Here is a 16,453-nt window from a genome sequence, read left to right as displayed (position 1 = left end):
GGGACCTCCACACTGTTTTCCAGAGTGGCTCTACCAACTTGCATTCCCACCAACAATGTAGGAGGGATCCCCTTTCTCCACATCCTCTCCAACAGTTGTTGTTTCTTGCCTTGTCAATTTTTGCCACTCTAACTGGCATAAGGTGATATCTTACTGTGGTTTTGATTTGAATTTCCCTGATGGCTAATGATTTTGAACATTTTTTCATGTGTCTGTTAGCCATTTGTATGTCTTCATTGGAAAGGTGTCTGTTCATATCTTCTGCCCATTTTAGGATTTGTTTATTTGTTTCTCGTGTGTTGAGTTTGAGGAGTTCCTTGTAGATCTTGTATACCAGTCTTTTATCTGTAGCATCATTTGCAAATATATTCTCCCATTCCGTGGGATGCCTCTTAATTTTTTTGACTGTTTCCTTGCCCGTGCAGAAGCTTTTTAATTCATGAAGTCCCACAAGTTCATTTAATCTTTTGCTTCTCTTGCCTTTGGTGATGTGTCATGAAAAAGGTTGCAGTGGCCGATGTTGTAGAGGTTGCTGCCTATGCTCTCCTCTAGGATTTTGATGGATTCCTGTCTCACATCAAGGTCATTCATTTATTTGGAGTTTATCTTTGTGTATGGTGTGAGAGAGTGGTCAAGTTTCATTCTTTTGCATGTAGCTGTCCAATTTTCCCAGCACCATTTATTGAAGAGACTGTCTTTTTTCCATCGGATGTTTTTTCCTGCTTTATCAAAGATAAGTTGCCCAAAGAGCCGAGGGGCCATTTCTGGGTTCTCTCTTCTGTTCCATTGGTCTATGTGTCTGTTTTTGTGCCAGTACCATACTGTCTTTGTGATCACAGCTTTGTATTACAGCTTGAAATCCGGCATTGTGATGCCTCCAGCTTTGTTTTTCCTTTTCAACAATTCCTTGGCGAATCGGGGCCTTTTCAGGTTCCATACAAACTTAAGGACTATTTGTTCCAGTTATTTGAAAAATGTCATTGGTATTTTGATCGGGATGGCATTGAAAGTGTAGATTGCTCTGGGTAGCATGGACATTTTAACGATGTTAATTCTTGCGATCCATGAGCATGGAATATTTTTCCATCTTTTTATGTCTTCTTCAATGTCTTTCAAGAGTGATTTGTAGTTTCTAGAATATAGATCCTTTACGTCTCTGGTTACATTAGTTCCAAAGTAACGTATGATTTTTGGTGCTATTATAAATAGGATGGATTCCCTAATTTCTCTTTCTTCAGTCTCGTTGTTCATGTATAGAAACACAACTGATGGGGCACCTGAGTGGCACAGCGGTTAAGCATCTGCCTTCAGCTCAGGGCATGATCCCGGCATTCTGGGTTCGAGCCCCACATCAGGCTCCTCCGCTATGAGCCTGCTTCTTCCTCTCCCACTCCCCCTGCTTGTGTTCCCTCTCTCACTGGCTGTCTCTATCTCTGTTAAATAAATAAATAAAATCTTTAAAAAAAAAAGAAACACAACTGATTTCTTTTTTTAAAATATTTTTTATTATTTATTTTTTAAATTTTTTTATTATATTATGTTAGTCACCATACAGTACATGCCTGGTTTTTGATGTAAAGTTCGATGATTCATGAGTTTCATATAACACCCAGTGCATAGAAATGCAACTGATTTCTGAGCATTGATTTTGTATCCCACCACAAAACTGAATTGCTCTATAACATCTAGTAGTTTGGGAGTAGATTCTTTTGGGTTTTCTATATAGAGTATCATGTCATCTGTGAAGAGAGACAGTATGACTTCTTTGCTGCTTTGGGTACCTTTTACCCCTTTTTGTTGTCTGATTGCTGTTGCGAGGACTTCTAATACTGTGTTGAATAATAATGGCGAGAGTGGGCATCTATCTTGTGTTCCTGATCTTAAGGGAAAGGTTTTCAGCTTTTCCCCATTGAGAACTATATTTTCTGTAGGTTTTTCATAGATGGTTTTTATGAGATTGAGGAAGGTACCCTGTATCCCTACACTCTGAAGGGTTTTAATCAGGAAAGGATGCTTTATTTTGTCAAATGTTTTTTCTACATCTATTGAGAGAATCATATGATTTTTGGCTTTTTCCTTCTCGATGAAATCTATGACACTGATAGATTTGCGAATATGAACCACTCTTGCATCCCAGGGATTAATCCCACTTGGTCATGATGGATAATCCTTTTAATGTACTGTTGGATTCTATTAGCAAGATCTTGTTGAGAATTTTGGCATCCATATTCATTAGGTAAATCGGTCTGTAATTCTCCTTTTTGATGGGTTTTTTGCCTGGTTTGGGGATCAAGGGAATATTGGCCTCATAGAATGAATTTGGTAGCTTTCCTTCTGTTTCTATTTTTTGAAGTATCTTTAGGAGAATAAGTATTATTTTTCTTTGAATGTTTGGTAGAATTCCCCGGGAAAACCATCAGGCACTGGAGTTTTGTTTTTTGGAAGGTTTTTAATCACTGTTTCAATCTCTTCAGAATTAATTGGTCTGTTTAAAAAATCAATTTCTTCCTATTTCAGTCTTGGTAGTTTATAGGGTTCCAGGAAGGCCTCCATCTCTTCCAGATTGCTTAATTTATTACCATAAAGTTGTTGATAAAAGTTTCTAATAATCCTTCCAATTTCATTGGTGTTGGTTGCGACCTCTCCCTTTTCATTCACAATTTTATTACTTTGGGTCCTTTCTCTCTTCTTTTGGATAAGTCTTTCCAGAGTTTGTCAATTTTATTTATTCTTTCAAAGAACCAACTTCTAGCTCTGTTGTTCTCCTCAGCTGTGCTCCTGGTTTCTAATTCATTGATCTCTGCTCTAATCTTGTTCGACTGCTTTATCGTGCGTGGATTAGGCTGTTCCTCTGTTGCTGTTCAGCTTCTTGAGGTGAGAATATAAAAACTGCATTTTAGATTTTTCTATTCTTTTGAGTGAGGCTTGGATGGCTATGTATTTCCCCCTTAGGACTGCCTTTGCAGTATCCCATAGGTTTTGGACCATTGTGTTTTCATTCTCATTGGTCTCCATAAATTGTTTAATTTGATTTTTGATTTCCTGGTTTATCAAATCACTCTTGAGCAGGATGGTTCTTAGTCTCCAAGTGTTTGAGTTTCATCCAAATTTTTCCTTGTGGTTGAGTTCCACTTTCAAAGCGTTGTGGTCTGAGAATATGCAGGGAATAATTTCACTCTTTTGGTGTTGGTTGAGACCTGTTTTGTGACCCAGAACATGGTCTATTGTTGAGAATGTTCCATGGGCATTAGATTAGAATGAGTATTCTTTGGTTCTGGGGTGTAGTCTTCTATATATATATATATATCTATGAGGTCCGACTCGTCGAGTATAGCATTCAAACCTCCTGTTTCTTTGTTGATTTTCTGCTTAGGTGCTCTGTGTATTGCTGATAGTGGAGTGTTGAGGTACCCTACTATTAATGTATTTTTATCTATATGTCTCTTTATTCTGGGTAAGAGTTGCCTTGTGTATCTTGCTGCTCCCCTTTTGGGGGCATAGATATTTATAATTCTCATATCCACTTGTTGGATATATCCTTTAAGAATAATATAGTGTCCTTCTGTATCTCTAACTATAGTCTTTAGTTTAAAATCCAATGTGTCTGATATGAGAATTGCTACCCCAGCTTTCTTTCTAGATCCATTGGCATGAAAGATTGTATTCCATCCCTTTACTTTCAGTCTGGATGTATTTTTAGGTTCAAAATGAGTCTCTTGTAGACAGCAAATGGATGGGTCATGTCTTTTTATCCAATCTGCAACCCTGTGGTGTTTATGGGAGCATTTAGGCCATTTACATTGAGACTGATTATTGAGAGATATGATTTTAATGATTCCATGTTGCCTGTAAAGCCTTTGTGTCTATAGATTATGAATTTCTGTTCTGTATCACTCTTGGGGCCTTTTTACTTTTATAGAACCCCCCTTAATATCTCATGTAGGGCTGGTGTCGTGGTTACGAAATTGGTCAATGACTGGCAATTCTGGAAGGTCTTTATCTCTCCATCCATTATGAATGAAAGCCTTGCTGGATAGAGGATCCTTGGCTGCATGTTTTTCTCTGAAAGAACTTTAAAAATGTCCCCCCCAACCCTTTCTCTCATTCCAGGTCTGTGTAGACAGGTCTGACGTAATTCTGATTCCTTTGCTTTGGTACGTGAGAAATTTATTTGCCCTGGCTGCTTTCAATACTCTATCCTTGGATCTAATATTTGCGAAATGCACTATGATGTGTGGTGGCGTAGGTTTGTCGTGGTTGAGCTTGGGAGGGGTCCTCTCTGCCTCTTGCACACGAATGCTTCTTTCCTTTGCTAGATTAGGGAAGTTTTCAGCTACAGTTTGTTCAACTATCTCTTCTAGACCTCTGTTTTTCTCTACCCCCTTGGGGATGCCAATGATTCTGACATTGGAACATTTCATTGAGTCAGTAATCTCCCGTAACCTACATTCCTGAGATTGGATTATTTTGTTTCAAGTTTCTATTTTAGCTTTCTCTTCTACTAACCCATCCTCCAATTTGCCGATACGTTCATCTGCCTCATTCACCCTGGCTGTCAGAGCATCAATTTTTCACCCCTTATGATTCATAGAATTTTTAATTTCTGCCATATTCACTCTCATTTCTGCCCTTAGAGATTTATATTCTCATTAACATTTTCATTAGTACTTTTCTCAAGTCTACACATCATCTTGGCTATTTTTACTCTGAACTCCATTTCTGACAATTTGGTTATATCCGTATCCATCAGTTCTGTGGCAGAGGCCATAGACTCTCTATCTTTTTTTTGCTGGGGGCCATTTCTCCTTCTCGTCATTCTGATTAGGAGAGTTTGTGGGGATTCCCATAGCCCAAGTTATTGACCAGGACCCAGGCAGTTGCACTTGTTTTATAGGGACCTTAGGGATGTGGGCTTCTTGATTTTTCAGCCTGCCTTCTGGGGGAGGGGCCTGCCATGCCGATACTCAGGCAACCCTGTTCGGGGAGAGTCTCCATGTCCCCTGCGAGGGAGGATGGGGATGGGCACACTGTTAGCCGGTATTTCCAGGGTTTTGGTCTCTGGCGGCCTTCCCTGGCTGTTTGCTGTGCCTCTTCTGGGAGTCAGAGCAGCAGTAGCCGAATCTCAGCCTCTGTCTCAGGACAGAGGGATCGCAGACGGTTCTCCACTGGTGTTCTGGCCACGTTAACTCTGTTTCTGTTGGTGCTTCTCAATCCTGCAGCGTCCCGGGGTGTGCGCCCCACAGCCGGTGTCCCATCCCTCACTTCCAGGGCCGGCGCTTCTCTGTCCTTTGTGTTTCTAACACCGCCAGCTGCCAGCCGCCAGCCGCCCCCGCGCGCTCTGGTGCTCCGTTCCAGTGTGGTTCGTGCGCGCTCCGGAGCCTCGGTTTTCAGACTGGTTGCACGCGTTCCCTGGCTTTGGTTTCAGTCTGCTCTCTTGCGGGTGCGGGTCCGCGAGTCCGCCCGCTCCCCAGTTCAGGTGGCTAATGCTTCCCGGCTCCCGAACGCGGCGGCTCCCTTTCTCCTCCGTTTATCTTCCGATGTCTATGCGTGGCTTCATTGCTCCCCTCATCGTACCTCAATACGCATCGCTGTAGATGTTCATTTGTAGAGATCCAGATGTATCTTCCTGCATCTCAGGCTGATTCCGTGGATGTTCAGGATGGTCGGGTACCTATCCAGCTCGACTTGGGACCAGGTGAAAAAGGGGACCACTATTCCTCCGCCATCTTAACTCCTGTCAATAATTGTCTTTCTCTGCTTGACTTATTTCGCTTAGCATTATCTCCTCCAGTCCCGTCCATGTTACTGCAAATGTTTTGAAATCATTTTGTTTGTGGCTGAGTAATATTCCATTGTATATACTGACCACATCTTTCTAGGACCACATCTTCTTAATCCAGTTATCTGTTGAAGGGCATCTAGGCTCCTTCCACAATTTGGCTATGGTAGACAACGCTGCTATGAACACCGTGGTGCATATGGCCCTTCTCTTCACTACGTCTGTATCTTTGGGGTAAATACCCAGTAGTGCAATGGCTGGATCATAGGGTATCTCAATTTTTAACATTTGAAAGACCCCCACACTGTTTTCCAAAGTGGCTGTACCAACTTGCATTCCCACCAACAATGTAAGAGGGTTCCTCTTTCTCCACATCCTCTCCTACATTTGTTTCTTGCCTTGTCAATTTTTGCCATCCTAATTGGCGTAAGGTGGTATCTCGATGTGGTTTTGATTTGAATTTCCCTGATGGCTAATGATTTTGAACATTTTTTCATGTGTCTGTTAGCCATTTGTATGTCTTCTTTGGAAAAGTGTCTGTTCATATCTTCTGCCCATTTTTGATTTGTTTATTTGTTTTCTGTGTATTGAGTCTGAGAAGTTATTTGTAGATCTTGGTTACCAGCCTTTTATCTCTAGTGTCATTTGCAAATATCTTCTCCTATTCTGTGCGCTGCCTCTTAGTTTTTTTGACTGTTTCCTTGGCTGTGAAGAAGCTTTTTATCTTGATGAAGTCCCACAAGTTCATTTTTTCTTTTCTTTCTCTTGCCTTTGGAGATGTGTCATGAAAAAAGTTGCTTTGGCCGATGTTGTAGAGGTTGCTGCCTATGTTCTCCTCTAGGATTTTGATGGATTCCTGTCTCACATTGAGGTCTTTCATCCATTTGAGTTTATCTTCGTGTGTGGTGTGAGAGAGTGGTCAAGTTTCATTCTTTTGCATGTAGCTTTCCAATTGCCCAGTACCAGTTATTGAAGAGACTGTCTTTTTTCCACTTGATGTTTTTTCCTGCTTTGTCAAAGATTAGTTGCCCAAAGAGCCGAGGGTCCATTTCTGGGTTCTCTCTTCTGTTCCATTGGCCTATATGTCTGTTTTTGTGCCAGTATCTTGCTGTGCTATCTTGGTGATCACAGATTTGTGGTACAGCTTGAAATCCGGCATTGTGATGCCTCCAGCTTTGTTTTTCCTTTTCAACAATTCTTTGGGGATTCGCGGCCTTTTCTGGTTCCACACAAATTTATGGATTGTTTGTTCCTGTTCTCTGAAAAACGTCATTGGTATTTTGATTGGGATAGCATTGAAAGTTTAGATTGCTCTGGGTAGCATAGACATTTTAATTATGTTAATTCTTCCGATCCATGAGCATGGAATATTTTTCCATTTTTTGTGTCTTCTTCAATGTCTTTCAAGAGTGATATGTAGTTTCTAGAATATAGATCCTTTACATCTCTGGTTAAGTTAATTCCAAGGTAACGTATGATTTTTGGTGCTATTGTAAATGGGATGGATTCCCTAATTTCTCTTTCTTCAGTCTCATTTTTCATGTATAGAAATGCAACTGATTTCTGAGCATTGATTTTGTATCCCGCCACATTACTGAATTGCTCTATAACTTCTAGTAGTTTGGGCGTGAATTCTTTTGGGTTTTCCATATAGAGTATCCTGTCATCTGTGAAGAGAGACAGTATGACTTCTTCTTTGCTGCTTTGGATACCTTTTACCCCTTTTTGTTGTCTGATTGCTGTTGCAAGGACTTCTTGTATTGTGTTGAATAATACTGGCGAGAGTGGGCATCCTTGTCGAGTTCCTGATCTTAAGGGAAAGGCTTCCAGCTTTTGCCCATTGAGAATGATATTTTCTGTAGGCTTTTCATAGATGGTTTTTATGAGATTGAGGAATGTGCCCTCTGTCCCTACACTCTGAAGTATTTTAATCAGGAAAGGATGCTGTATTATGTGAGATGCTTTTTCTGCATCAGTTGATAGGATCATATGGTTCTTGACTCTTTTCTTGTTGACATGATCTATCACACTGGTGGATTTCCTAATGTTGAACCATCCTTGCATCCCAGGGATGAATCCCACTTGGTCATGATGGATAATCCTTTTAATGTACTGTTGGATCCTATTAGCTGGGATCTTCTTGAGAATTTTGGCATCCATGTTCCTCAGGTCATCCATCCTTTTTGATGTGGTCTTTGCCTGGTTTGGGGATCAAGGTAATACTGGCCTCATAGAATGAGTTTGGTAGTTTTCCTTCTGTTTCTATTTTTTGAAACAGCTTCAGGAGAATAGGTATTTTTTCTTCTTTGCATGTTTGGCAGAATTCCCCGGGGAATCTGTCAGGCCCTGGAGTCTTGTTTTTGGGGGAGGTTTTTGAACACTGCTTCAATCTCTTCATAGTTAATCGGTCTGTTTAAAAAAATCAATTTCTTTCTGTTTCAGTTTTGGTAGTTTATAGGTTTCCAGGAATGCATCCATTTCTTCCAGATTGTTTAATTTATTTGCATAAAGCTGTTGATAAAAGTTTCTAATGATCCTTCGTATTTCATTGGTGTTGGTCGTGCTCTCTCCCCTTTCATTCGTAATTTTATTAACTTGGGTCCTTTCTCTATTCTTTTGAATAAGTCTGTTCATTGGCTTATCAATCTTATTTATTCTTTCAAAGAACCAGCTTCTAGATCTTTTGATCTGCTCTGCCATGCTCCTGGTTTCTAATTCATTGATCTCTGCTCTAATCTTGATCATCTGCCTTCTTGTGCGTGGGTTTGGCCTGTTCTTCTGTTCCAGCTCCAGCTTCTTGAGGTGAGAATATAAAAACTGCATTTTAGATTTTTCTCTTCTTTTGAGTGAGGCTTGGATGGCTATGTATTTTCCCCTTAGGACTGCCTTTGCAGTGTCCCATAGGTTTTGGACCGTTGTGTTTTCATTCTCGTTGGTCTCCATAAATTGTTTAAATTGATTTTTTCTTTTACAGAAACCTACAAAAACAAGAATAATATAGTGTCCTTCTGTATCTCTAACTACAGTCTTTAGTTTAAAATCTAATCTGTCTGATATGAGAATTGCTACCCCAGCTTTCTTTTGAGGTCCCTTAGCATGAAAAATTGTTTTCCATCCCTTCACTTTCATCTGGATATATCTTTAGGTTCAAGATGAGACTCCTGTAGACAGCAAATGGATGGGTCATGTCTTTTTATCCAATCTGCAACCCTGTGGCATTTTATGGGAGCATTTAGGCCATTCACATTGAGAGTGATTATTGAGAGATATGATTATTATTATGTCACGCTGCCTGTGAAGTCTTTGTTTATATAGATTGTAAATTTCTGTTCTGTATCACTCTTGGGGCCTTTTTACTTTTATGGAACCCCTCTTAGTATCTCCTATAGGGCTGGTTTCGTGGTTACGAAATTGGTCAGTGTCTGGTGATCTTGGAAAGTCCTTATCTCTCCATCAATTTTGAATGACAGCCTTGCTGAATAAAGGATCCTTGGCTGCATGTTTTTCTTGGATAGAGCTTTAAAAAGTCCCTGCCAACCCTTTCTCTCATTCCAGGTCTATGTAGACACGGCTGACGTAATTCTGATATTTTTGCCTCTGTACGTGAGAAATTTTTTCACCCTGGCCTCTTTCAATACTGTATCCTTGGATGTAATATTTGCGAATTGCATTATAACGTCACGTGGCATAGATTTGCCATAGTTGAGCTTGGGAGGGGTCCTCTCTGCCTCTTGGACACGAATGCTTGTTTCCTTTGCTAGATTAGGGATGTTTTCAGCTACAATTTGTTCAAATATCTCTTCTGGACCTCTCTCTTTCTCCACCCCCTCGGGGATGCCGATGTTTCTGACATTGGAACGTTTCATTCAGCAGTAATCTCCCATAACCTACATTCTTGAGATTGGATTTTTTTGAGCCAAGTTTCTGTTTTAACTTTCTCTTGTACCATCCCATCCTCCAATTCACTAATTCATTCTTCTGCCCCATTTACCCTGGCTGTCAGAGCGTCTAGTTTTGACTGCATTTGATTCATAGCATTTTTAATTTCTGCGAGATTTGCTCTCATTTCCACCCTAGAGATTCTATATTCTCGTTAATATTTTCGTTAATATATTTTCAAGCCTACACATCATCTTGACCATTGTTACTCTGAACACCATTTCTGACAATTTGGTTATATCCATATCCATCAGTTCTGTGGCAGAGGCCACAGACTTTTTATCTTTTCTCTGCTGGGAAGGATTTCTCCTCATCATTCTGATGAGGAGAGGTTGTGGGGATGCCCAGAGCCCAAATTATTGACCAAGACCCGAGCAGTGTGCACTTGTTTTATAGGGCCTTAGGGATGTGTCCTTCTTGATTTTTCAGCCTGCCTTCTGGGGGAGGGGCCCGCCATGGTGATATTCAGGCAAACCTGTTTGGGTAGAGTCGCCCTTTCCCCTGCAAGGGGGGATGGGGATGGGCACAATTTGAGCTGGTATTTCCGGGCTTTTTTCTCTGGCGGCTTTCCCTGGTGGTTTTCTGTGACTCTTCTGAGAGTCAGAGCAGCAGTGGCCGGCCGTATCCTAGCCTCTGTCTCAGAACAGAGATCACAGTCTGCTTTCCACTGAGCTCTCTTGGCCACTTTAACTCTGTTTCTGTCGGTGCTGCCAAAAACCCTGGAGCATCCTGGGTTGTGCGCCCCACAGCCGGTTTCCCAGCCCTCACTTCCAGGGCCGGCATGTCTCTCTCCTTTGTGCTTCTAACACTGCCAGCCACCCCTTGTTCCCGCGGGCGCTTCTGAGTTCCCTGTTTCAGTGTGGTTCACGCGCGCTCCAGAGCTCCGGTTTTCAGTCTGGTCGCACGTGCGTGCCCAGGCTCATGGTCTTAGTCTGTCCTGTCATGGGTGCCTGTCCGTGAGTCCGGCCTGCTCCCCAGTGCAAGTGGCTACTGCTTCCCGGCACCCGAGCACGTCGGCTCCCCCCCCTCCCGTTTATCTTCCGATATCTGTGTTGGGATTCACAGCTCCCCGTTTCCAACCTCAATATTCAGCACTGGCAATGTTCGTTTGTAGAGATCCAGATGTATCTTCCTGAGTCTCAGGCTGATTCCCTGGGTTTTCAGGATGGTCTGGTAGATATCCAGCTTGACTCAGTGGACCAGCTGAGAAAGGGGTCCCCTAGTCCTCCACCATCTTTTCTCTTCCTATCAGAAAGTGGTCACTTTTCTGTTCATAGAGTTTCTGCTACTCTTTTCTTCATTCTCCAGTTGCGTTCACTGGTATTCAGAATAGTTTGTTAGCTCTCTAGCTGAATTCCTGGGACCAGACGAACTTTAGGTCTCCTGCTCCTCTGCCACCTTTGAACCGGCTCCATGTAGTTGTTTGATTTTCTCTTTTATCTTTATTGACCCATCATTATTTAGTACCATGTCATTTATCCTCCGTCTATTTGTGTTCTTTCCAGATTTTTTCTTGTGATTGATTTCTAGTTTTGTACCATTGTGGTCAGAAAATATGCATAATATGCTTTCACTCCTTTTTAATTTATTGAGACTTGTTTTGTGGCATATTGTGATCTATTCTGGAAAATGTTCCATGTGCACTTTAAAAGAGTGTATTCTGCTGTTTTAGGTTGGAATGTTCTGAGTGTATCTGTTAGTTATATCTGGTCCAGTGTCCACTGTTTTTTGGTGATTTTCTCTCTGGGTGATCTATCCATCGATGTTAGTGGGGGTGTTAAAGTCCCCTACTATTATTTTATTACTCTCAATGCTTGTCTTTATGTTTATGTTTATGTGTTTATGTTTCTTTTCTTTCTTTTTAAAAGAGAGAGAACAAGAGTGTGAGTGGGTCAGGGGGTGCAGAGGGAGAGGGAGAGAGAGAACCCTAAGCAGGCTCCATGTGGACCCTGAGCACAGAGCTTGATCTCACAACCCTGAGATCATGACCTGAGCTGAAACCAAGAGTTGGACACTCAACACACTGAGTCACCCATGCACACCTGCGTTTATGTTTCATTATGTATTTAGGTACTCCCATGTTGAGTGCATATTTATAATAGTTCTATCCTCTTGTTGGATTGTTCCCTTAATCATAATGTAGTGTGCTTCATTGTACAGTGTTTGTTTTAAAGTCTTTTTTGTCTGATATAAGCATTGCTATCCCATCTTTGTTTTCACTTTCCATTTTCATGGTTAATGTTTTTCCATCCCTTCACGTTCAACCTGCACACAGTCTTTAGGTGTGTGAAGTGAGTCTCTTGTAGGCAGCATATGGATGGGTCTTGCTTTTTATACATTCAGTCACCCTGTGTCTTTTGATTGGAGTATTTGGTCCATTTAAATTCAATGTAATTATTGTTAGGTATGTACTTATTGTCATTTTGTTTTTTGTTTTACAGTTTTTGTACTTTTTCTGTGTCTTTTTTTCTTCTCTTTCTCTCTTCCTTTATGGTTTGATGGCTTTCTTTAATGATGTGCTTAGATTACCCTTTCTCCTTTTTTTGGTTATCTATTATAGGTTTTTGATTTGTGGTTACCATTAAGCTCGTATATAACATCTGATGCATATAGCAGTCTATATTAAGTTGATGGTCATTTAAATTTGAACCCGTTCTAAAAGTACTAAATTTTTACTCCCCTCCAACAAATGTTTTATGTATACAATGTCATAATTTGTATCTTTTTATTTTGTGAATCCATAGATTGATTTTTATAGCTGTAATTGATTTTATTCATTTTGCATTTAACCTCCATACTGATTTTGCAAGTGATTAGTCTACTACTTTCATTATATTTGTATTTACCTATGAAATGTTTTCCTTTCATAATTTTCTTTCTCCTGATTATGGCCTTTTTTTCCCCCTCAACGAATTCCCTTTAACTTTTATTGGAAGGCTGGTTTAGTGATGAACTCCTTTAACTTTTGTTTGTCTAGGAAACTCTCTCTCTCCTTCTATTCTAAATGATTACTTGCTGGGTAAAGTATTCTTGGTTGTAGATTTTTTCCCTTTGGTACTTGGAATATGTCCTGCTACTGCCTTCTGGTCTGCCAAGTTTCTGCTGAAAAAGCAGTAGATAGCCTTATCAGATTTCCTTTGTGTATAATTTTCTCATGCTGCTTTTAAAATTCTCTCTTTATCACTACTTTTTGCCATTTTAATTTTTATGTGTCTTTGTGTCGGCTTCCTCAGGTTGGTTTTTTGGGTGCTGTCTGGGCCTCCTGGATCTAGATATCTGTTTCTTTCTCCAGATTAAGGAATTTTTCAGCTATTATTTCTTCAAATAAATTTTCTGCCCCTTCTGTCTTCTGGAATCCCTATAATGTGTTATTACACTTGATTATGTTGCTGAATTTCCTTAACCTATTCTTATTTTTTATTTTTCCTTTTTTTTTGCTCTTAGGTTTAGTTGCTTTCTATTACCTACTCTGTGTTCCAGCTCTCTGGTCCATTCTTCTGCCTCCTCTAGTCTGTTACTGATTCCCTCTTGTGTATTTTTAATTTCAGTTATTGAGTTCTTCATTTCTTATTTGCTTTTCTGTCTCTTTGTTGAGGATCTCACTGAGATCCCCACTCTTTTCTGAAATTCAGTGAGTATTTTATGACCATTTTTTGAGCTCTTTATCACACATATTGCTTATCATTTCATTTAGCTGTTTTGCTGTTGTTTCGTCCTGTTTTTTTCATTTGGGACATATTCATCTGTCTCATTCTATCTGACTTTCTGTGTTTGTTTCTGTGTATTAGGAACATCATCAGTTATGTCTCCTGATATTGAAAGTAATGGCCTAATGAAGAAAAGATCCTTTGGTGGCCTGTAGTACAATGTCCCCTTTTTTAAAAATTTTTTATTATGTTATGTTAGTCACCATATAGTACATCACAATGTCCCCTTTTTAACAGAACCAGGTGCTACAGGAGTTTCTCCTATGTGGATTGTGTGCACCCTACTCTTCTGTTTGAGCTGTGTTTGCCTTCAGATCAGTATGCTACAATGGCCTGCTTTGCCTGTTGTGCATACTGGGTAGGATTTGGTCCTGTTAGCAGTTAGTCTGAGGCTGCGGTGGACTTATCATTGGATGGTTTCAGCAGTCAGACCAGATGCCTGCCCTCAGCATGTTTGCAGGAGCTACAGAAGCACCAACCTGCAGGATGCTCTCCCTGCTTTGTCCCCTGAGAGGTTTTTGTTGGTGTGTAGGGCCAGGAGTCAGGCCAGATTCCTGCAGGGGCTGCAGATGTACTTTTTGACAGGGCACTCTCTTTGCACTACCAGTTATAAGGTTTGGCTGCTGGGGCTGTGTTTATTGTTATCATCCCTTCTCTTCAAGGCAGGAGTCACTTTGGAATGGTCCTGGCCACTGCCAGGGCTCCTTGCAGGATGAGACATGCAGGAGCTGCTTTGGAGGGACTCCTGCTGTGTGGGGCAGGTTGGATAGGATGGATCTGCAGGAGATTGTGGTGGTCAGGTACATAGTTTTAGCAAGGAAAGTGGAGAGTGCCTGTGGTGTTTTCTGCAAGTGTCCAGCTAACTAGGCTTGGGGGGTGCAGAGAGAAATGGCACCCACCAGTTCTTTTGTTCTTGGAGAAGTCTCCTAAAGATCGCTTGCCCTCTTTCATATGTCCTAAGATTAGTAAATAAACCTCTTTCATGTGTACCCTAGGCACTTTTCACACTGTTGCTTCTATGCTGTATCTCAGTGGATGTTTGATATGATGGCTCTTTGAGGATGAAGACTTAATTTCCTATTGCCGTCCAGCTCTCCCAGAGCTGAGCCAACTGATTTTAAAGTAAATGAAGTTAAGCTCCCTGGTTATAAAAGCTCACAAAGTTAAGCTCTGCTTGTTTTCAAAGCCAAATGTTATGGGGACTCATCTTCCTAATGCATCTAGTGCACCTATGTCTGGGGTGTGGGTCTGCTGCTCTCCCTTCTTCATTCTTTTGGTATCCCTCCCATTTGTTAGTCTGGCTGAGAGTTTGGTTCCCCACATCTCTGCCCCTCCTACCCTTTTCAGTGTGTTCTTCTCTCTATGATCAGCTGTGGAAAGTCTGTTTTGCCAGTCTTTGGGTCATTTTCTGGGTTGTTGGCACTGATGTGGCTGTTATATATGCATGTCTGTGGGACAACGTGAGCTTAGTATCCTCCTACTCCACCACTTTCCCCATGTATATCCTCCTTTATATATCTTTATGTTTGTTGCCCCTGTTTTATTGTCCTTCAGAATAGGCAGTTATTGTCCAGGCTAGAAGACCCACCAGGGGTGAGATGAGAAAAGATTATAGCTATCACTGGGTTGGCTTAGGAAACACATATGCACCAATGAAAGTGCCAGTCACACTGTGTTGAACTCAATGCCAAGTCCCTTTTAATTGCAGTGATATGGTATCTTTGCCCTCTTTTCTAGCATGGGGATTAGTACACATAAAGTTAAACCAAAGAGGACACAGTAGAAAGAACGGACTCCTAGTTAGCTATGAGACCCCAAGACTGGCAAGGGACAAATATATAGTTCAGCTTTAGTTTTTATACAGTATAAAATAAGAGGATTTGATTGTAAAGTCTAAGCTGAAAGATAAGATCCTCTAAGGATAACAGTAGAAAAAGCAGTTTTAGAATATTTTGGTGATGTAGAAGAATTCTGTTCCTTTTTGGATTAGAGCCTAGGAGTCTAAGGATACCCTTTATTTAAAGGATTTTTTTTTCTTGGTAGCAGCTGTGGTTAGGAATACTTTTATTCTATAACTAGTTACAGTATTGCCTTCAGTGTTTCTTCAGTGTTTGGGCATGTTTTGGTGTTTCTAAGTAAGCTTGCAGGCTTTCACAAATGACTTGACAGGATTCTGTCCTTTTGAGTATCTAGTCTTTCTTCCTTCTCCCTCTCTTTTTCTCACTAAGTATTAATTCCATTGTAATTCAGCAGAAAATCCTGTATGTAGGTTGGGTCTTGAGACTCTGAGGGCTGTGTTATTGTTATTCTTGCTGTTGTTTTGTTTTCTGTTCTGTTTCCTTTAAAAATTATTATATTCCCTGGCCCAATTTGCAATAGAAAAACAGAGCATTCCAACAAATGACATCCTTATGGATTTTTAAAATTACTTTTCATTATTTATTAATCAACTTATTGTTTCTTACATGCTTATATGTCCTCAAAAATATATTAATCTTCTTTGTGGGATTTTAAACTCAATTAAAAAAAGTATACTCCATTTCATTAAAGATTCAAACTTCCAAGTCTTGAAGTCAGAGTGGCTAGGGTATTTCCCTCTGTATGTGTGTGGGTTCTCCAGATAAACAGAACCAGTAAGTGTGTGTGTGTGTGTGTGTGTGTGTGTGTGTGTGTGTGTGTGTGTAAAGAGAGGGATTGGCTGATAGATTGATTGATTAGTTTTTAAAGAATTGACTTATACAGTTATTGAGACTAGCAAGTCCAAAATATGCAGGGCAGGCTGGTAGGCTGGAGACCCAGGAGAGAGTAATTGTTGTATTGCAAGTCAGAAGTCAGGCTGGAGGCATAATTCCCCTTTCCTGTGGGATGGTGGTCTTCGTCTCTTAAGGCCTTCAGTTAATTGCATAAAGCCAACCCACATTATGGAGGGGAATATGCTTTACTTACTCTACTGACATAAATATTAATCTCATTTAAAAACACTTCACAATAAGATCTAAACTGGTGTTTGATCAGATGTCTGGGTACT

General features: G+C 40.6%; 1 protein-coding gene across 6 annotated transcripts in view; it reads left to right on the top strand.

Annotated features, from left to right (window-relative positions):
• Nucleotides 1–16,453, top strand: part of RRAGB (Ras related GTP binding B) — a 49,478-nt gene that overhangs the window by 19,155 nt on the left and 13,870 nt on the right. The gene's annotated exons all lie outside the window — the stretch shown is intronic.

The sequence above is a fragment of the Ursus americanus genome, chromosome X (assembly GCF_024610735.1).
Source record: "Ursus americanus isolate L20-20 chromosome X, mUrsAme1.1.p, whole genome shotgun sequence".
Classification (NCBI taxonomy): domain Eukaryota; kingdom Metazoa; phylum Chordata; class Mammalia; order Carnivora; family Ursidae; genus Ursus; species Ursus americanus.
This window is presented reverse-complemented; position numbering and strand designations above follow the sequence as displayed.